The sequence below is a fragment of the Nicotiana attenuata genome, unplaced genomic scaffold (assembly GCF_001879085.1).
Source record: "Nicotiana attenuata strain UT unplaced genomic scaffold, NIATTr2, whole genome shotgun sequence".
Taxonomy (NCBI): domain Eukaryota; kingdom Viridiplantae; phylum Streptophyta; class Magnoliopsida; order Solanales; family Solanaceae; genus Nicotiana; species Nicotiana attenuata.
In genome coordinates, this window is record NW_017671610.1 from 37,665 (window position 1) to 57,732 (window position 20,068).

Consider the following 20,068-nt stretch of genomic DNA (forward strand, 5'->3'; position numbering starts at 1 on the left):
TGAACTAAATAACTTCAGCATGTTTAAATTGAAGTTTTAGCAAATGAACTAAATAACTTCAGCATGTTTAGACTGAAGTTTCAGATAAAACTCATGACAAAACTGTAGACTGCATGATAAATAACTCCAGCATGCATTAGCATGAAGTTTTAGCTTCAATGTGAAACAACTTCATGCTATATTAGCATGAAGTTTTAGCTTCAATATGAAACAACTTCATGCTACATTAGCATGAAGTTTTAGCTTCAAGGTGAAACACCTTCATGCAAGTGTGATTCTGAAGATGAATCTGGATAAGTTTCTGGTTTTTTGATAAAGCTGCTGAGAGGAGAGGAAGAGATCTTTTTTCACGAATGAGGTTGTAGATCACGCGATTAATCTTTTGTCAGGGGTGTAATTGTCATATTATTACGGATTTTTTGTCAGCTGGCTACCAAATCAATAATTATTAAAAATAAGGTACAGGTTAAAGGTGGCACAAATATAAGGTACGATTGCAAATCCCCACTTTCAAAATGAAATTTAACATGTGCAAAGGATATATATCAATGGATATGATATACTTAATAAACCTTTTAACATATTATGTTTAATGGAGTATAAAGTACTAAGCATTTCAAATGTTAGTTCTCCAACAAGCAGGAAGAACTAACCCAAATAACACCCAACCATTTAAATTAAAAATAGCCAAAAGAGGTATTATATATATATACAAGACATTCTTGAAATGGCAAAACTAGAACATTACTAGTTTCCCGCATCACTTGCAACTAGGGAATCTTCTATTTTAGTAACATCCCGTGCATCATCGGCAACTCCAGAATCTTCTGTTTTGGTAACATCCCGGTTACTCTCTCCTATACAGTTTTGCTGACCCTCCACAGGCACATTCTCACTTATGGCTTCAGCATCCATTGTAGAGTCGTCACTGATCACTTTCACCTGTTCCTCAACGTCCTGAGGAGTTGTATCATGAGTGGCAGAAGCAGATTTTTCCTCTGCATTGGAGCACTGGCCGGCCTCTGAAGATTCCACAGGCACGTCATCAGCTTCAATAGCAGATACATGAGTGGCAGAAGTAGATTTTTCCTCTGCATTGGAGCACTGGCTGGCCTCTGAAGATTCCACAGGCACGTCATCAGCTTCAATAGCAGATGATGATACATGAGCGGCAGAAGCAGAAGTTTCCTCTGCATTGGAGCACTGGCCAGTACCTGAAGATTCCACACCAGCTTCAGTAGCAGCAAAGCTGCCTTGGCCAGCTCAAGAGCACGATTCTTTGCTGCAATTTCTTCCTGCATTTGAGCTTGCATTCTGTACTCATCCATGAGATGTTGCATCTTTTCCTTATCTGCTATGAGGTCACCGTACCTTTTTTGTAAAGTACGTTCAAGCTCCTTTTGTTTCTGAACTTGTTCCCACAGATTGTTGATCCTATGTGATGCTGCAAGCTGCTCTTGTTTTTGTAATGCTCGGAAGCATTCAAGTTCTGTCCCTGCTGTGTCCATTTGCTTAAACGTAGCCTCTATCTGTGACCAGAGTTTTCCGGCTCGCATCTGCTCATCCACAATGAATATTTGTTAGCTGGAATTTATAGCTTAGATCTCAACAACTCTCAAAACCCAAAAAAAAAAAACTAGAATAGCCAAGAAAGATCCATGTAAGAACTAGAAACACGTCTGCTTGCTGATCAAACCTCCAGACAAATGAAGTTAATTAACAGAGAACTGTACAGGAAGTGATAACTACATTCAGATTAAACAATTAAATCACTACAATATACCTGATATCCATTAGTAAGGACTTTGATCTTCTGCTCAAGCTTTGTTGCTTTCTTAGTATCATCATCCATTTTCTTCTTCACATTCTCAAACTCATTCTGTAAAGCAGCCAGCTTTTCCATGTTTCCAGCAACACTTGAGAGACCATAAGTATTCCGTGTAGGAAAGTACATGATATCATTCAAAGTTGTTTTGTGTGCTTCGACAAATTCATCAAGAGATTCACCCTCATGTCCCATTGCCACACGAACAAACTGAGCCTCATCCTTGATCAATCCATCAGCCTGCATGAGTGGAGTTAGTTATGTTGCAGTAGATGAAGATAAAATCATACAAACTCCAGAAAATATTACTGTTTGGACACGAAATTGGTAATGATAAGGGCACATCTAATAGCACAATGTAAAAATGGAAAAGGCGCCTATCACGAAGAGACCTGATTTATTTACTTCCAAATATTATTTTAACAGTCAAATGTACATAGAAACATTGAATATTACAGGGGAAAAAAACATAATGAACATATTTCACACAAGCACAGATGGCATCCAAGTGAGTATCTAATGATGCCTTGTCGAAAGACTTGAATGTCCAATTTCAGTTAATTAGTCCTCATAACAAAAAATACTAAAAACAAAATTGGGACACCATGTGTGGTGTCATGGGTGTAGGTGTAGGGTTCATAAAGTTGAGCATGTAAGCTAGCTTGTGTTGGGTGGAGTCAAGAATAACTTTTTTTTTTTTGATGACCGAGAAATCGGTCTGGGGCCGATCCTTTGGACCAACCGCGGCCTTCGAAACTCGGTGGATAATGGGCCCGCCCCTCTACCCTTCTCCACTTAAATACCAGGCTTTGCTTTGCATGGCGTGGGGGCTTGAACTTGTGACCTAAGACACAAATCCACCACCCTTTGCCACTTGAGCTAGGCCCCGGGGGCGAGTCAAGAATAATATATATACACACTATATAGATACTACGTACATTTAAATATATCTTGATATAAATAGTATTGGTCCAGCCTATTGAACCTATTGTTTTCCTGAATCCTTACAGCCATAGTTTGGGGAAATATTATCAGCATTTGTAGAAATAATTCCATATATAAATTACATAAAAGGGTTAATTGATATTGTTAAAAAAAACAGTTTCCAAATGCTTTATATTGAAATTTAAACAACTCATTTTCTTTTCTAGTATTAATTTAACACTAACAACTCTGAAGTATTAAATGCATTTGAACTAATCTGAAACTCTTCCGCTCAAAAATAAAAAGTTCACTTGGGATTTTTGCATATTTAAATACCTTAATGCTACAAAGCAGGTAAGACTGCTCCTGAGAAAATAAATTGACACAAGAGTAGAGCAAAACCTTTTTTTATTATGTAACATGAACGTACCTCTTTCAGTTCATCTTCCTCAAAGTCCCCGATCGCAGGTTCAGCAACCACTTTCAGCTTGACCCCCTTTTTCTTCTCCTTCTCTGCTTTTTCATTGTCACGATCCAATTCCCATACCCGGTCGTGATGGCGCCTCTCGTGAAGACAAGGCCAGCCAACTAACCCAAATCCTTTCACTAACAATTATTAAACATAAATGAATAGAAGATACAACTTAATGGCATTAGAAACTGTTAATTACTACCCGACCGGGGTGTCACAAGTCACGAGCATCTAAGAAGTAGGAACACAACTACAGGGTCATATATATATANATTGCATAAAATGCAATATAGCCCAGTAATGCATAATTACATTTATATGACATAAAATCGACCTTCTATATTTTTAAAATGTTGAAAATCTATTTTAAATCAATTTGGAACATGAAATTATTTTTGTTAGAAATTATTTATTATTTATTATAAATTATATAGGGAAAATTGGCTATTTAAAATATAGCCAGATTTGCATTTCGATCTTAGCCTTAATTTAAACCCAGCCCCAGCCCAATTCCTAATTGCAATACCCGACCCAAATCCTAAACCCGCCTACCCGACCCAAAAAATAATTAAATTATTGCCGTTGATCTGAGAGATCAACGGTCCGTATTAGCCCTTACAATTTTAATTCCAAACGACCCCTAACCCTACCTCATTATTTAGAGATCGCTGCCTCTGTATTCTCTCATCTCCTCTCCTCTCTCAACCGCTCAACCTAACCCAAGCTCCTTCAATCGCCGACCTCTCTTCTGCGGTCTTTTTCGGTGATCTCCCTTCAACTCCTAAGCCTCCAATGGTTCCTCTAATGCTATGCTTGCCTCCTCTAAGGTCTTCAAGGGCCCAGGGCCACGCTGACTTGCTTCTAGGGTTTTTCATTTGTCTGTTCTTGGCTACTTTAGTGTGATTTCGAGCGAAATCATGCTGTACTTGTTACGATCCTGAGATTCTAGACAGGTTCTTTCTTCTCTCTTTGGGTTTCTTTGGAAACCCTGATTTCTACCTACATCTCCTAGATCTGTACAGTTTTAAAATGATTTGAGTTGGTTTCTTTGATGGAACTCTTTACAAGAACCATGTGATTTCAAGCATTTTCGTCTTCTTCTAAAATTAGGGTTTTCGAAACTCTTTTTTTTTAAACTTTGTTTAAACTGATTTTTATTGTTTAAACTTCTATTTCTTGCATATTTCGACTGATTCTGTGAGTTTGCTACCTCTCCAACTTGCCTATGTTGAAAGCCCTAATTTTTCTATGTTTCTTCGTTTGATTTTGTGACTAGCCTATTCTTGTTTGAGTTTCTGTGACTATCTCGCTTCGAACATGTTTCTACTGAGTTTCTTATGCCTAACTTATATCGCCTATGTATGTTTGTGCTCATCTTGACTGGTCAGCACTGGCCTCTTTGCTTCCTATGTTTGGTTATTCCTATGTCACTCTTTTTATATGCTAAAACTCTCTCTTTGATTGACTCTTAACTCCTTGTTTCTTGGCTTGATTTGAAAACTTCCCTGCAGACTTTCGATTTTCCTATTTTAACTTGTTTACTTGTTACTCTCCTTAAATCAGTGATTTTGAATCCCTTGATTCCATGATTTACTATATGGTTATTTTCGATTATTTCCATATTGGGCAACATAATTTTGTTTTCTTACCTTATTTTGTTAACCGAAATTTTACTAATTTTTCATTAGCTGCTTCCTTAATTGAACCACTATGTACTTACCCCTAATTGTCTATTCTGTACCTAATGCTCTACTTGATTTATTTCCTTAAACATTTTTCTACCTATTACCATTGGTTGATTACCCCTTAATTAAAGGGGTACTTGCATTGATTTTATTCTGATTATTATTTGGTTCCATAATTACTATGCTACTATGATTCTTACCTTATTTTACCTAATTTCGAACTACTATATATACACACTCTCTCATTAACACAAACACACGAACACTTGGTTCAAAAGCTATCTCTCACACTTAAAAATTTCTGCTCTCTCTCTTGTGCTACTTGCTACTGCTCTAAGTTAGCCGGCTGCAAGCCAAGACTAACCATTTGTGTTCTCTTGTTCTTTCATGCTGCTCACTATCCTCTTTACTGGTATGTCCTAGTTTCAATTCAAAGTTCCAACAATAATATGATTCTCTTATTGTTCTAGTTCATCTTGTTTCTAGTTTGCTTCTATTTGTGGTTTTGTTGTGAAACTTGTAGTTGAGGGTTACATTATTATCATGTCTCCCCCTCCCTTGAGATCAGTATATTTCCCCTTCTGTTTGTTTCTGAGCATGTCTGCACCAATCATCACTTACTTGTTGTATGTTTACCACCATGAAGTCCCCAAATCCCTATTCCCATGCATGCGAGTTTATTCTTTATGTCTGATTTTGTGATTATGTCTAGTTAGCTGCTTCTGGGAATGACTATACTAATTCCCAGGTCTTTGTTTAATTATGTGTCCTATGTATTCCCAAACTCCCTTGACCCCTGTATGTGACTACTAAGTTTACTTGGTTCTGTGAATTGTCTATGTGCAAACCTGCCTTAAAGTGTTTGGACTTCTGTTCATCTCTTCAGCCCTTTCTTTAAACAGTCTCTATTGTTTTACTAAACTACTTTCAAACAAGCCCTCTTTTATACTGTTTTTCACTAAAATCACTTTAACTCTACTCTTAGTCAATAAGTTCTGCCCCTTCTAGTATGTGTACTGCCTTGGGATCCTCTTGAGAACCCTCTGAACTCTGGCATACTGAGGCTGGCCCTTCCACACTGCACTTGTTCAATTTTGGTTACCAAGTCTAGGTGTAAGCACTGCCCGGGGTCCTTAAGATCCTTAGGGAACTTTGATGCACCTAGACTATGTCATTGTCTATGGAATTGAGGCATATGAGGTCATTGGAGGCTTTGGGGAATCTGGGCCTAATTGAAGGCTCCCTATAGAATAGCTTCTTGATTTTTATTTACTTATGTAATTCATTCATTGGTCTGTAATAACTTGTAAACAGATATTGGGGTATTTAGTGAAAAAGGAGGGTAGATACATGCTTTATGGGGTAATATGGGTAGAAATCCTGCTCTTAGGATCTTATTTTTAAATTTGCCCACTTTGCGCAATAGAAAACATGCTCATAGGGATTTACTCTTTAAAACTGATTGCTTCGCCTAATAGAACTCATGCCTATAGGATCTCACTTCTAATGTCGTTTGCTCAAGTAGAAAATCATGTTCATAAGGTTCTGCATTTTGTCATGTTTAGAAACCATGTTTGTAGGTTCCAAGCAATCATGTCTTACAATCAGATTAGCAATAGATTCCATGCCAATAGGACTTAATTCAGATTCTGGTACAATGAGTATTTATGTATGTTTCCCCGCTGGCAAACCATTAAAATCAGTATTACACTTAGATATCATGCCTATAGGGAACCATATTCGAAATTCTGCTTTTCAACCTAGTTTAGTCTAAATAAGTCAACTTGATCATGCCTAGTTCATTTCTGAATTGGTTTTATTAAGTATTAAGTATTTTCTGAAACAAGTTCTTTCAAAATTGCATTAATCTCATTAGATACCACACTTACAGGTATTAAAAGAGTCTATTTCGAAAACCTATTTGTTTTCTGCATTAATATAGACACAGCATCTGCATATAGCAAGCCTTAGGGCATCTTCAAAAGTGCATTCCCCTGAAGCGCTCTCTGTCGTTAACGTTTCTGATTCTGATAACTTTTAGAAGAGTCCCTAGGCAACTTCTAGGTTATAACTTCTGGGTATAAAATGTGGTCTATTTCTGCATAGTCACTTAGAAATCCTGCTTTAGAATTTTGATTAATAAAGGCCTTAATTGTGTTCGAGTCGTGCTGCTTGTATGTTTACTTGAGGAGGAAAATTGAGCCTTTATCTACTCCTTCTTGTTCTTGTTTGCGCAAAGTCCTAACTATTTTTCTTGTCGCCTTAGAGTTTTCACCTTTAAAAACCTTAGGGGTACGTCTAGAACCACCTATAAGTAGAGGTCCTAACTCCCTCCAGGACCATTAAGAAGGGACAGGTAGCAGCACGCGATAAGAATCCGTGACCAACACTCCCTTTGCATGACCAATAAGGGGATGGGAAGGGTAGACATGATATGATTACCGGTACGCTAATGCCACGTGTAGCCCCTTTCTAATAAGTGATTATCGGGCATTGTACTAATGTGATCCTATAGGCTAACCAACCTAGGACACCCCTTTACATTCACAAATATGCTTAGATTGTACTTTTCTTTTTTTTAAAAATCTAGCTTCTCATTAACTGTTTTTCAAACATCTCTGCATTTAAACATAAATCCCCTACTATTTGAGCCATACTTGTTTATTTGCTAATTGTACAAATCCACAAAAATTGTTTGGCGGGGAACCACACTAGTGGTCCTGAGGGGTGCCTAACACCTTTCCCTTAGGATAATTTCAAGCCCTTGCCCTGTCTCTGGTTACCAAACGTAGTAATAAATGAACCCTATTGTCACGACCCAAATTCCCATACCCGGTCGTGATGGCGCCTCTCGTGAAGACAAGGCCAGCCAACTAACCCAAATCCTTTCACTAACAATTATTAAACATAAATGAATAGAATAATACAACTTAACGGCCATAATAATCAGTATTTTCAACCCCACATAACCCGACCGGGGTGTCACAAGTCACGAGCATCTAAGAAGTAGGAACACAACTACAGGGTCATATATATAAAATGAAATCTGGAATCCAAAAGATGAAGTCCGGTGCCGCGAACGCTGGCGGTCACCTTGCTCAGCTACATTAGTATTACCTTCAGTCCGCTAATAACCCGCTACCGGGTGAACAATACCTGCAACTGCACGCGAGGTGCAGGGAGTAAAGTGAGTACTTCCAACTCAGTGGTAATAAGAGTAAATAATAACTGAGAGGCAAGAAATCACGTAAGAGCACTCCATCATGCTATATAGGACAGTACAACCCTTTTTAGAAAACAGTAAGACCGTGAAAAATCCTTTAGAAAATATCTGGCTCAGTTTAAAAACCTCTCTTGAAAATATCCTTTTCCAACAGTCAAGCAAATGAATGCGTAATCAGTTAATGCAAGTCCGCACATAAGTCAGCCCCTCGGGCACAGCACTTCACTAACAATTAACACCAGGGCGTCTGGTAAACAATGCAAGAAGTAACATGAATGCCAATGAAATGAGAGTGCTGAATGTCATGACACGTAATACAAACAGGAACCAATGCATGAATGCAATGCAATGCACATGACCGCTGCGGCACGCAGCCCGATCCGTTTGGGTACCCGCGCTCACTGTGGGGGTTCAGACTCCAGAGGGGCTCCTACAGCCCAAGCGCAATATCATCATAGTATCGCTGCGGTGTGCAGCCCGATCCATCCTCAGTCCAGAACATGCAAATGAACCACTCGGGCAATGTCATGTAATAACTTTTAACTCAAAACATCAGAAAAATTCAATTTAAGTCTTTAAACTTTAACAATATGACTGCACATTTCAAAACAGGGTTTAACTCAGGACTGAAATCATTTAATATGCTAAGTGTCATGAAAACAGTGATAATAATCCCTAAAGGATTCAAATAATCGGCACGAAGCCCAAAACATGGCAATCAACCCAAATCACGATAGCATCAAGTAGGTTTCAGTCAATTACGCAGTATAATCAACAACCGGGACGGACCAAGTCACAATCCCCAATGGTGCTCTACCCCACGCTCATACCTGGCGTGCAAGTCACCATAATACAGCACTATGATGTGCAAATCCGGGGTTTCAAACCCTCATGATATCATTTACAAGTATTACTCACCTCGAACCGGTGAAATCCCTAGCTCGCGACGCCTTTGCCCCACGAATCGGCCTCCACGCGCGTCGAATCTAACCAAAATCAGAGCGAATATATTATAATATGCCAAGGGAACAATACCCAATCGAAAACAATCGAAAATTAGCAAGAATCTCGAAACTAGCAAAATCCGAGCCCCGGGCTCGCTTCTCGAAAAATTATGAAATTCACATTACCGGATTCCTCGTCTCGCCACGAGTCCATACATACCAAGAACTCCCAAATCCGAGCTCAAATGGCCTATCAAATCCCAATTTGAAATATCAAAATCCCAAGCCCTAGTTCATCAATTTAAGGCTTAATTCCATGAATTTCTAGGTTAATTTCACATACTAATCATGTTTTAGGTTCAGAAATCTTACCTCCATTAATTACCCATCGAAATCCCCCTTTAATTCCGTCCAATAGCTCTCAAGCTCGCTTAAAAATGGTGGAAATAACATAGGCTTCGCGGAACAAAAATGAATATAAAACCCTTCTGGCTCCAGGGGTTTCCGCTTCTGCGGTCCCCACACCCGCTTCCGCGATACCGCTTCTGCGCTCATTTCCCGCTTCTGCGGAATTTCACTAAAAAACCAAGGCCGCTTCTGCGACGTATTCTCCGCTTTTGCGGAACTCCATCTATAGACCAAGATCGCTTCTGCTATCGCCCGTCCGCTTCTGCGGACTCGCTTCTGCGAAAAAGGTTCCTCTTCTGCGGAACTACCCTACTCAGCTCTTGACCGCTATTGCGACCACTATTACGCTTCTGCGGAACCGCTTCTGCGGTCCATTTTCGCAGAAGCAAAAATATCAGATACCAGCTATAACCTGCAATTCCTCAACTCCAATTTCATCCCGATAGCCATCCGGAATCACCCCGAGGCCCCCGGGACCTCAACCAAAAACACCAACATATCCCATAACATCATTCAAACTTGTTCCAATCATCAAAGCACATCGAACAACGCTAAAATCATCAATTCACATCGGATTCAAGCCTAAGTTCTTCAAGAACTTCCGAAATGCGCTTTCGATCAAAAACCCGACCAAACGATGTCCGGATGACCTGAAAATTTGCACACATATCCAAAATCACTTAACGAAGCTGCAGCAACTCTCGAAATTCCATTCCGACCCTCCGATCAAAATCTTACCTATCAACCGGAATTCGCCAAAATACTAACTTCGCCAATTCAAGCCTAATTCTACACCGGACCTCCAAAATCAATTCCGATCGCACTCCTAAGTCACAAATCATTTCCCGAAGCTAACCGAATCACCGAAAATCACATCCGAGCCTTCTAACTCATAAGTCAACGTCCGATTGACTTTTCCAACTTAAGCCTTTCTTAAAGAGACTAAGTGTCTCATTTCCTATCCAAACCAATTTAATTCAACTATAACTCACTCGTTGCTGATAATGAAACATGAAGAAGCAGTAAATGGGGAAAATGGGGCTGTAATACATGAGACGACGGGTTGGGTCGTCACATTCATCTAGAGGATACTTGCTATTATCATGTTCTAGCAAAGACAGAAGTTCTTTCCTAATCATTTCATCAGCCTGCTCAATTAGTGTAGGAGGAACAAAGGAGCTCTTATCTTCATCAGCTCTCATTAAGGAACTTCTTATTAGTTCTAGTGAAGCAATGGGAGGTCTAGGGAGCTCTCTCTGCAATACTTTTGACCTTTTTCGGAGTAAAGCTTGTTGCCTTGCTTCTTCTTCGGCCTTCTCCCTTGCAATCCTATCGGACATGTCTTCTTCAATCTTCTCTTCTGGTGGTTCTTCATTTTCTTCATGAGGTTGTTGGACGACTATCTGGTACTCATTCTTGGGTTGAGGAAGGCTTTTCAAACCAGAAAGCAATTCTTTCTTTGAATTGAATTGCCCAAGCTTAGCATTATTGTGCATATCCATTTCCTCATTAATGTGTAGCTCATCCCTCATAGGAGTTCCTTTGGGGGTCATTCCATAAGAATCCCTTGAAGGTGTCATGCCAATTCTAGGAGTAAGGCCAGTGGCTCCAGGAGTCGCTGAAGGAGTTAAGAGTGGGTTTGGTGTTTGAACTTCCCTTTTCTTAGGAGTGACACCAGAAAAATCTGAGGGGTGCAGCGTAGGATTATCCCCTCCAAGTAATGGTGTCTGAGACTGAGTCAATCTTCGTTGATTTTATGCTTCCATCATAATAGCATCCTGCTTAGTTGAAGGGGTTCTTTGAGGGGTTCGCATAGGAGTCATTGCATGATGTGGTGTCTGCGCATAATTTGCAAGAAGAGCACGTGTTGCAGCATTCCCTTCGGAGAGTTCATCACCCCCTAGTAGATCACTGGCAATACCTATCTTTGCTATGGCCTCCAATTCATGGTCTGGAATCTGCGGTGCAGGAAGATTGAGTTTCAACCTCTTCCTCACTGCTTCTGGGTCATTAAGTTTATTTGCATGCAATATGGCTGTAGGGGCATCCTGCCTTTCTGCAATTTTATTCCTTGCAATATCCTGCTTTCTTAGACGAGCTTCCTTATCGACTCTCCTTTCACCTTCTAGTTCTTCAATGGTAGTTGGAAACTTAGGTTGCTTTACTGGACGGTCTTCCTCAGCAACATCATAGAAACCTGGAGGAGGCTTCTTTTCAAAGGGTATTTCAGCATTGTAATCAATTTCTCTCCTTTTTCTCTTCCTTTGACGGGCATCTATTCCAGCAGCCTTCAGTTCTCTCCTTTTCTATAAGGACGCAAGCCTTCGAGCCTCTTCAAGCTGCTTTTCTCTAGCTTTCCTTTTAGCCTTCTTTCCTCTTGTGTTGGCCAACCGAGCCCGTGCTTCAGACAGCATTTCTTTCTCATCCTCGTCCATATCAACAGGATCAGGACGAGCAGGCTTTGATTCTGGATTAGGATCAATCTCTCCAGGCTTCAGTTTTCTTGGATCATCATTAGGGTCATAGTTTTCATCCTTAGCACATGCAGCATCGAGAAGCTTTTCATAGCGTTCAAGGCACTGGGATGGTGTACGACCAACAATTGGCGCAATAGTCCTCCATTGAGTAGGCATGAGCTTTGCAAGGTGAAGTAGTTTCTCATCTTCTTCTCTAGTCCACTCAGTCTGGAAGAAAAATAAAAAGAGCAGGGAGGATGTTAGTAAGTTGTTAAACTCAGGTATAAGTTCCTACAAACAGCCCGAGGTAAATTGGAAAATCCGTGTACTTTCCACTTTCTCAGTTCAGAAAATCATTTTATGCCGTTGATAAATGGAAAAACAGAAAAAGTTTGAAAAAACCTAGAAAGAAATTTCTATACAGAAACTGATTTCAGAAATTGTATCCCGAGTAAAGAAACCAAAAAGCAGACGCGGAGAAAGCCATAGTATGCTCACAAAGCAGAACTTTTCTCATTCACAATGGAATAGGAAGAAAGGTAACAACTACCCACAAAGAAATAACAGTGACAGACATTACAATGACAAATTGCATGGCGCATTAAACTAAGCAAGAACAAAGAGCCAAAACCAAGATACAATGAATGCTATGAGGTACAAATAATCAAATGACAGAGAAAGAATGATCATACATAAATAAACAAGGACACAGAAAGGATGGTCACCCCACTAACAACCATGCAAGAAAATTAAGTACAGCGGAATCCAATAACATATCTCAAAGAATCCCAACTCCAAACACCTAGAAACTATTATGGGTATATTTGTTATGGTTGACTTGACGAAATCATTTCCCAATTTGGTTTATCATAGACGGTGGAAAATGTAAAATATTTTACTCCAATTTGGAGGAAAATAGCCTTTTTTAAAGAACGAAAAATACCAAAAGCAGCCTTGGAAGCTCGGGTGGGCCCGGCCATCTATCCTTCTCCACTTAAATATCAGACTTAGTTTGCATGGCGCAGGGCTCGAACCTATGACTAAGCCACAAGTCCCTCAACTTTTTCCACTTGAAATAAACCCCAGGGGCAATTTGGGGGAAAATAACTTTGGCACTAATTAGCAAAAGTAATTTTCCTTTTCAGAGACATTGTTCGAATCAACACTTAGACATTGTTTGTCAAAATACTCAAAAAAACACTAAAATCACTGTCCCCATACCCCATCCTGCACATTGCACTGTGAGCATATCTCAACTACATTTATATACCCTACCAAACATTTATAAAATATATTCCAAAACAGATTTCCAAAAATTAAACATTTCTCCAAAGAAAAATTACTACTCCCTCCGTTTTAAAATATGTGAACCTATTAGTTGTGCACGAAATTTAAGAATGAATGCAAGACCTTTGAAGCTTGTGGTCCAAAAATAATCCATATATTTAAGGTTAAAATGAGAAGTTTAAAGTTATATAGTTTCCACGTTTAGAAAGGGGTCATTTTTTATAAAATGTACTAAAAAAGAAATAGGTTCATACAAATAAAAATAATTTTTCACAGAGAACTTTTTTCAAAATCAAAGAAGAAATATTAACAGCATATAATACAGAAACCAAAAAATAAACCGGGAGAAAGCCATGGTATGCTCACATAGCAGAACTTTTCTCATTCAAATGGAATAGGAAGAAAAGATAAAACTTATCCACAAAGATATAACAGTGCTAGAGATTACAAAGATAAATTGCATGGCGCATTAAACTAAGCAAGAATTAAGAACCAAAACCAAGATACAATGAATGCTTCGAAGGTGTTAAATAACCAAATGGCACCGAAAGAATGGTCATATATAGATAAAAATAAGGGACACAGAAAGGATGGTCATATGTCACTAACAAACTATGGCGGATTCCAATTGCATATCTAAAAAAACCAACTTTAAACAACCAGAGACTATGAAGGGTATGTTTGTTATGGTTGACTCTTTTTTATGATCGAAAAATCTGTTTAGCGAAAATCCTTAGGACCAATCGCATCCTTCAAAACTCGGGGATAATGGGTCCGCCCCTCAACCTTAATTTGAATGGCACAAGGCTCGAACCTGTTACCTAAGTGGCTAAGTCATAAGTCCCTCAACCTTTTCCACATGATATATTCCGACTTGGTTATCATGGATTTTGGAGAACGTTAAATATTTTACTCAAATTTGGAGGGAAATAACTTCCACACTAATAGCAGATGTCATTTTTCCATCTCAGAAATCTTCAACATGTATGCCATATCACTTGTTCGAATCAACACCTAGACATTGTTTGTCAAAAATTAGTACTCAAAAAACCCTAATATCATTATCCTCATACACTATCTTGCAGCTCTCACTATGAGCATATGTGGCACGTACTTTTACACCCTACTAAACCTTGAAAAATGCTCGAGAAAATAATTTCCAAAGATAAAACATTTTCCACAACAAAAAAATATTACAACATCAACAACTACACCTCGGTCCTAAACAAGTCGAGGTCGGCTCTATGAATCCTCACTAACCATGTCATTCCATTTAAACTCATCTCAGGCAAATATTATGAAAATATAAATAAAAAGTACTCATATTAAAAGTTCTATATATTTTCTAAACAGATCTCTGGAAGGCTAAACCACTACTATAAAGCATTAAACCTACAGCAAAAAGTGCTGATGTCTAAACCATATACTCAACTAATATGTATCACCTAATAAAATTACTAATATAACAAACAAATAATTACATAAAATATTTTTCAAAGCTAATGAACAAATATTAACACCGTATAATAGAACAACAAGGTTAATCAATTTGAACATTATGGTTACGAGTTCGTTATCTTACTATATCCCGTTTGATTTACTACGTTCCAAATCTATCATTTATACTTATTTATTGGATCTTTTAACATATATACCAGGGATCCGCCCGTTCTGATCCTTGCCTACTAAACAATTGCACCCCCAGATATTTACGTCGGGAGAACCCCGTGATCCTTCTGTGTGAAAGGAAAGGAAGAAAGAAGGCGAACACGAATACTAAAAAGCAGTTCATCGGGACCCCGAAAAAAGGGGATAGAGACAGTGTTATTAATAGCGCTCGCTACAGCGCTAAAGGCGTGTAGCGAGGCGAGGCGAGCATGTAGCGCCACACAGGGACTGTTGCGTTGCGAGGCAGAATAGCGTGCACCTCTGCCTCTGTTGCGAGTGGCGAGGCGAGGCGAGTGGCGACCAGAGGCGTCGCTATTTTGAGTATAAGTCATTAAAAAGGCAGCGTTTATACTTAACCAATTAGGGCTTGGGTTTTAATCTGTAAGACTACGCTACCCTTCTTCTCCATCGAGTTGCTCCGATCGACAAAAATTAGGGCTTGGTTCTTCCTCTTCTTCTTCTTCCATCGTCTGCCTCTGCCTAGCGACCAGGTATGTTTCTTCTTCTCCTTTCTTCTTCTGGTCGACCACCATTCTTGGTCTTCTTTTTTCTTCTTCTTTCTTCTTTCTTCTTTCTTCTTTGCTTGTCGTCTCTTTCACCCAGCTCTGTTTTTCTTTCTTCTTCTTTGCTTTGTTTTTCTTCTTCTTTCTTCCTATCTTTGCTCTGTTTTTCTTCTTCTTTCTTCCTATCTTTGCTCTGTTTTTCTTCTTGTTTGCTCTGTTTCTCCATCATCTCTTTCAGCTCTTCTTTTTAATTTTTTTTCTCTGTTTTTCCAAAACCAAGCAGAGGCAGTATTGCAGTAACTTCTGTCTCTATTTTTTCTCTGTAACTCTTTTATTTTCTTTCTCTGTTTTTCACTTTTTCTGCAATTCTGCTAAGTTGCCTAAATTATTTTTTGTTGTTCTGTACTTCTGTTTTTAAAAATAGTTAGGGAGGCAGTAACTTATTGTGTTATTGATTTGTTGCTCTATTTTTCTATAAAACAGCGCTGAAAATTGAAATGGCGTCATCCGATAATAATAAACGAAGTGATATAGCTTGGAATTATGCTATACCAGGCTCATCAAGATCCGCAATCAAATGTGTGTTTTGTGAAAAAACGTATAATGGTGGGATAACTCGTCACAAGCAACATTTGATAGGTGGATTTAAGAATGTAATACAATGTCCAAAATATCCGCCTGAGGTTAGGGAGGAAATAAAAGCATTTGTTGAAAAGAAAAATATGACAAGAACACAAATGAATTTCGAAGAATCGGTGAATATAATTGATGAAGATGATGAAATGGATGAATATGGTGAAATAAGACCTCCCCCCAAAAAATTCAAAAGATATATTCTGGTTCTAGTGAGTCAGCCACGTCACGTGCACCGACAAAAGGTCCCCTCAATCTTTATCCCGGCAAAACAACAAGAAAAGGGAAAAGGTGAAGAAGGCTCAGGTTTAGAAGCCAAAAAGATTTTGAGGGATCGCGCCGTAAGTGCCTTTGCAGCATGGATTTACGATGCAGGGCTTCCTTTCAACTGTGTTAACTACTCTACTTTTGATAAATTCATTGAGGTCGTAGGACAACATGGCCCAGGAATGAAGCCTCCTAGCTATCATGAAGTTAGAGTAACTCATCTTAAAAAGGAGGTGAAGAAGATAGACCAAATTATTGAGGAGCATAAAGTGGAATGGAACAAGTTTGGATGTTCCATTATGATGGATAAATGGACAGCACAGAATGGAAAAATGATCATAAATGTGTTGGTGAACTCTCCAAGAGGGAGTGTTTTTCTTGAATCTCACAATGTTAGCAACTCTTCTACGGATGGAAGCAAAATGTACAGCTTGTTTAGAAATACTATTGATAAAATTGGAAAGGAAAATGTTGTACAAATTGTTACAGATAATGCAAGTGAGAATGTTAGTGCGGGGAAGATGATGGAAGCTATCTATCCAAACATTTATTGGACTCCATGTGCTACACATTGTATCAACTTGATGTTTGGTGACATATTCAAGGAAAACCCATATGCTTCAGGTAACTTTAATATAGTTATCTTTAAAGCCTTTAACTTTATTTATACTTATGTCCTATCCTATTAAGTATTAACTATAAAATTGTTATTGTTACTTTTACAGTTTTCAGTAAGGCCGTCAAGGCATATGCTTACATCAGTCAGAGGCCGTTGTTGTTGAATTTGATGAGGAAATTCACAAAGGAAAGAAACTTGGTGAGACCGGCCAAGACTAGATTTGCAACGGCTTTCCTAACTTTGCGTAGTTTTTATTTGCAAAAGGGAAATTTGAGAAAGCTAGTTCTTTCGAGTGATTGGAAAGATAATAAATATGCAAAGGAAGTTGCGGGGAAAGAAATTGCCAAAGTTCTTATTGCTCCATCATTCTGGAATGATGTCGTTCGGGCTCTTAAAGTTGGTGGTCCTTTGATTAGGGTGCTTCGTATGGTGGATGGGGAGAAAAAACCACCAATGGGCTATATTTATGAAGCTATGGATAGAGCCAAAGAGAGTATTGCAGCGGCATTTGATGGAGATGTTAGGAAACATAAGAAAGTTTTTGAGATAATTGATGTCAGGTGGAACAATCAACTCCATAGACCTTTGCATGCAGCAGGCCATCTTCTGAACCCGGGATTATTTTACAAGAACACTAGAGATGAAACTTTGGATTCAGAGGTGTGGGTTGGATACCATGCATGTCTTGAGAAGTTGATCCCTAATTCAGCGATGATAGATCTAATAGGGGAGGAGTTTGGCAAGTACTCACAAGCAGAGGGCCTATCTGGTTTACCGGTTGCCATTAGAGCCAGAGACAAAAGGTCTCCAGGTAACTAACTTTAATATAGATATCCTTATAACTTTTATTTAATTTATTTGATTTATACTTATTAACTTTTAAAATATTTTTCTATAGTTGAATGGTGGAAGCAATTTGGACATCAAACTCCAAACTTGCAAAAGTTTGCCATCAAAGTATTAAGCCTAACTTGTAGTGCATCTGGATGCGAGAGAAATTGGAGCGTATTTGAGCATGTAAGAAGTAGATTTATTATATTAATATATTCTATATTGTATTATTATTAGTATTTATAATTAACCTAAATAACTTATGCGCAGATTCACTCCAAGAAAAGGAATAGGCTTGAGCTATCGCGTCTCAATTATCTAGTGTATATTAAATACAATAGAACATTGAGGCGACGTTATGAAGCTCGCGATACCATTGATCCAATTATGTTGGACAACATTGACGAGGCAAATGAATGGTTAACTGGAGCCCCCCAAAATCATGAAGATGAACAAGTGTATGAAGGAGATGATCTTGATTGGGGTACTGTTTCTATGGCCATTGGAGTTGAGGAGAATATCTATGGACTTGGAGCGAGTTCTTCAAGTTACAAGGGAAAGGGGGTAGCAAGTTCAAGCCGGTCCCTAATTGATGAAGAGTCCGAGGAGGAAGAAGATGATAGCCAATATAATGCTAACATTCATGAAGTTGTAGAATTTGAAAATCTTGAAGAAGAATAGATGTTGGTTGTTTTAGAGTTTAGACTATTAGTCTTTATCTTTAATTTATGAACTATTATGAGTCTATGACCATCTAGTATCTATTGAGTCTTTAATTTTTGAATGATATATTTATTAATATATTATTGTTATTGAGCTTTTAGTTATATGTATATAATATTTTATGTTTTTGTATAAATTGTCGCCTCACATCAAAAAGGCGAGCGCTTCGCTGCGCGCCTCTCGCCTCAGTGAAGCGGGCCCTCGTCGCTATTTGTCGCCGCGCGCTATCCAAAACACTGGATAGAGAGCGCGGAACGGGCTTTCCAAGCATAAAACGATCCCTACCTATACATTCTATGGCAACAGACAAAAGGCAGTTTTGTCATTGTTCTCAACCCCAGGCACATTTCTGTTCCCAATAATCTCCATGAAAAGATTACCATGATTTCCGAACGAACCGAGGGAGAGTCAGGGCATGAAACAAGCTACTGGGTTCAGATGAATCCATGAGTTCAATGCTACATCTGCCCATGCGTTATGAGCATATGTCACCTACATTTTAATAACCGTGGTGTCCTGCCCAGCTTGCACGCACCTGACTAACTCCGCCTGACTAATTCCATGGGATACTATCAGCAACAGGTACCACATAATTCTATCCACCAAGGCTTGGACAAATGGGAAAAAATTACCTAATTTTTTTGCCTCCGTTGGGAATTGAGCTTGAGACATCATGGTTCTTAACTCACATCGTTGACCACTAGGCAGGCTGTCACGTCACCTACATTTATACCCTAACATCTACATTTATACCCTACCAAACATTGAAAAATTACTAATAACAAAACAATTTTCACATACTCCCTTAATTTTAATTTATGTGAACCCATTTGACTGGCATGGAGTTTAAGAAAAAGAGAGAAGACATTTAAACTAGTGATGTAAAATGAGGTACATATATTGTGTGTGGCCGTAAATCATTGCATAAAAGTAAATTGTTTCCAAATAGGAAAAGCGATCATTCTTTTTGGCACGAACTAAAAAGGAAATAGGTTCACATAAATTGAAACGGAGGGAGCAGCATTTATCAAAACCAATGAACAAAAAGTAGCAGCATAGTATATAACACAGAAACAAGGTTAATTAATTAATTAAAAAAAAGAATAACTTGCCTTTTTAATGGAAGGATCGAGCCACTCATACCAGCGAGCTTTACACTGCTTTGCAGATTTACGAACGAGTAAAGAAGAAATACGAGCCAATTGATTTTTCCCATACTTCATCACCGCCGCCTTTAGAATCTCGTCCTCCATGTTCTTCCATACTCCTCCCTTTATCATAATCCTCATTTTTGTTGATTATTTCAGCCTCCCAAGGGAGACTCGGAGTAATCTAGGGTTTTGGAAGCTACCTCAAAAGATAAGCTCGCCCGGAGCTTTTTGTGTTTGAATGTGCTAAAATCTATACGCCGGTGAGGATAGGGTTTTCCGATTTATGGCGTGGCGGCGTTTGTCGGTCTCCGACGAGAGGGATTTTTCGAACTTCCTTTAGTACTGAAGCTGATGAGATTGCACTATTATAATCTTCCGATGAATTCCAAATTCCGCTTGAGCTGAGATTTGGATTCGAGTTTAGGTAGCTGGGCTCGTCTACTTTGGGC

General features: G+C 38.8%; 1 pseudogene; it reads right to left on the minus strand.

Moving 5' to 3' along the window:
* Positions 1-747: 747 nt before the first annotated feature.
* LOC109209273 lies at positions 748-19,788 on the minus strand (annotated as a pseudogene).
* Positions 19,789-20,068: the final 280 nt, after the last annotated feature.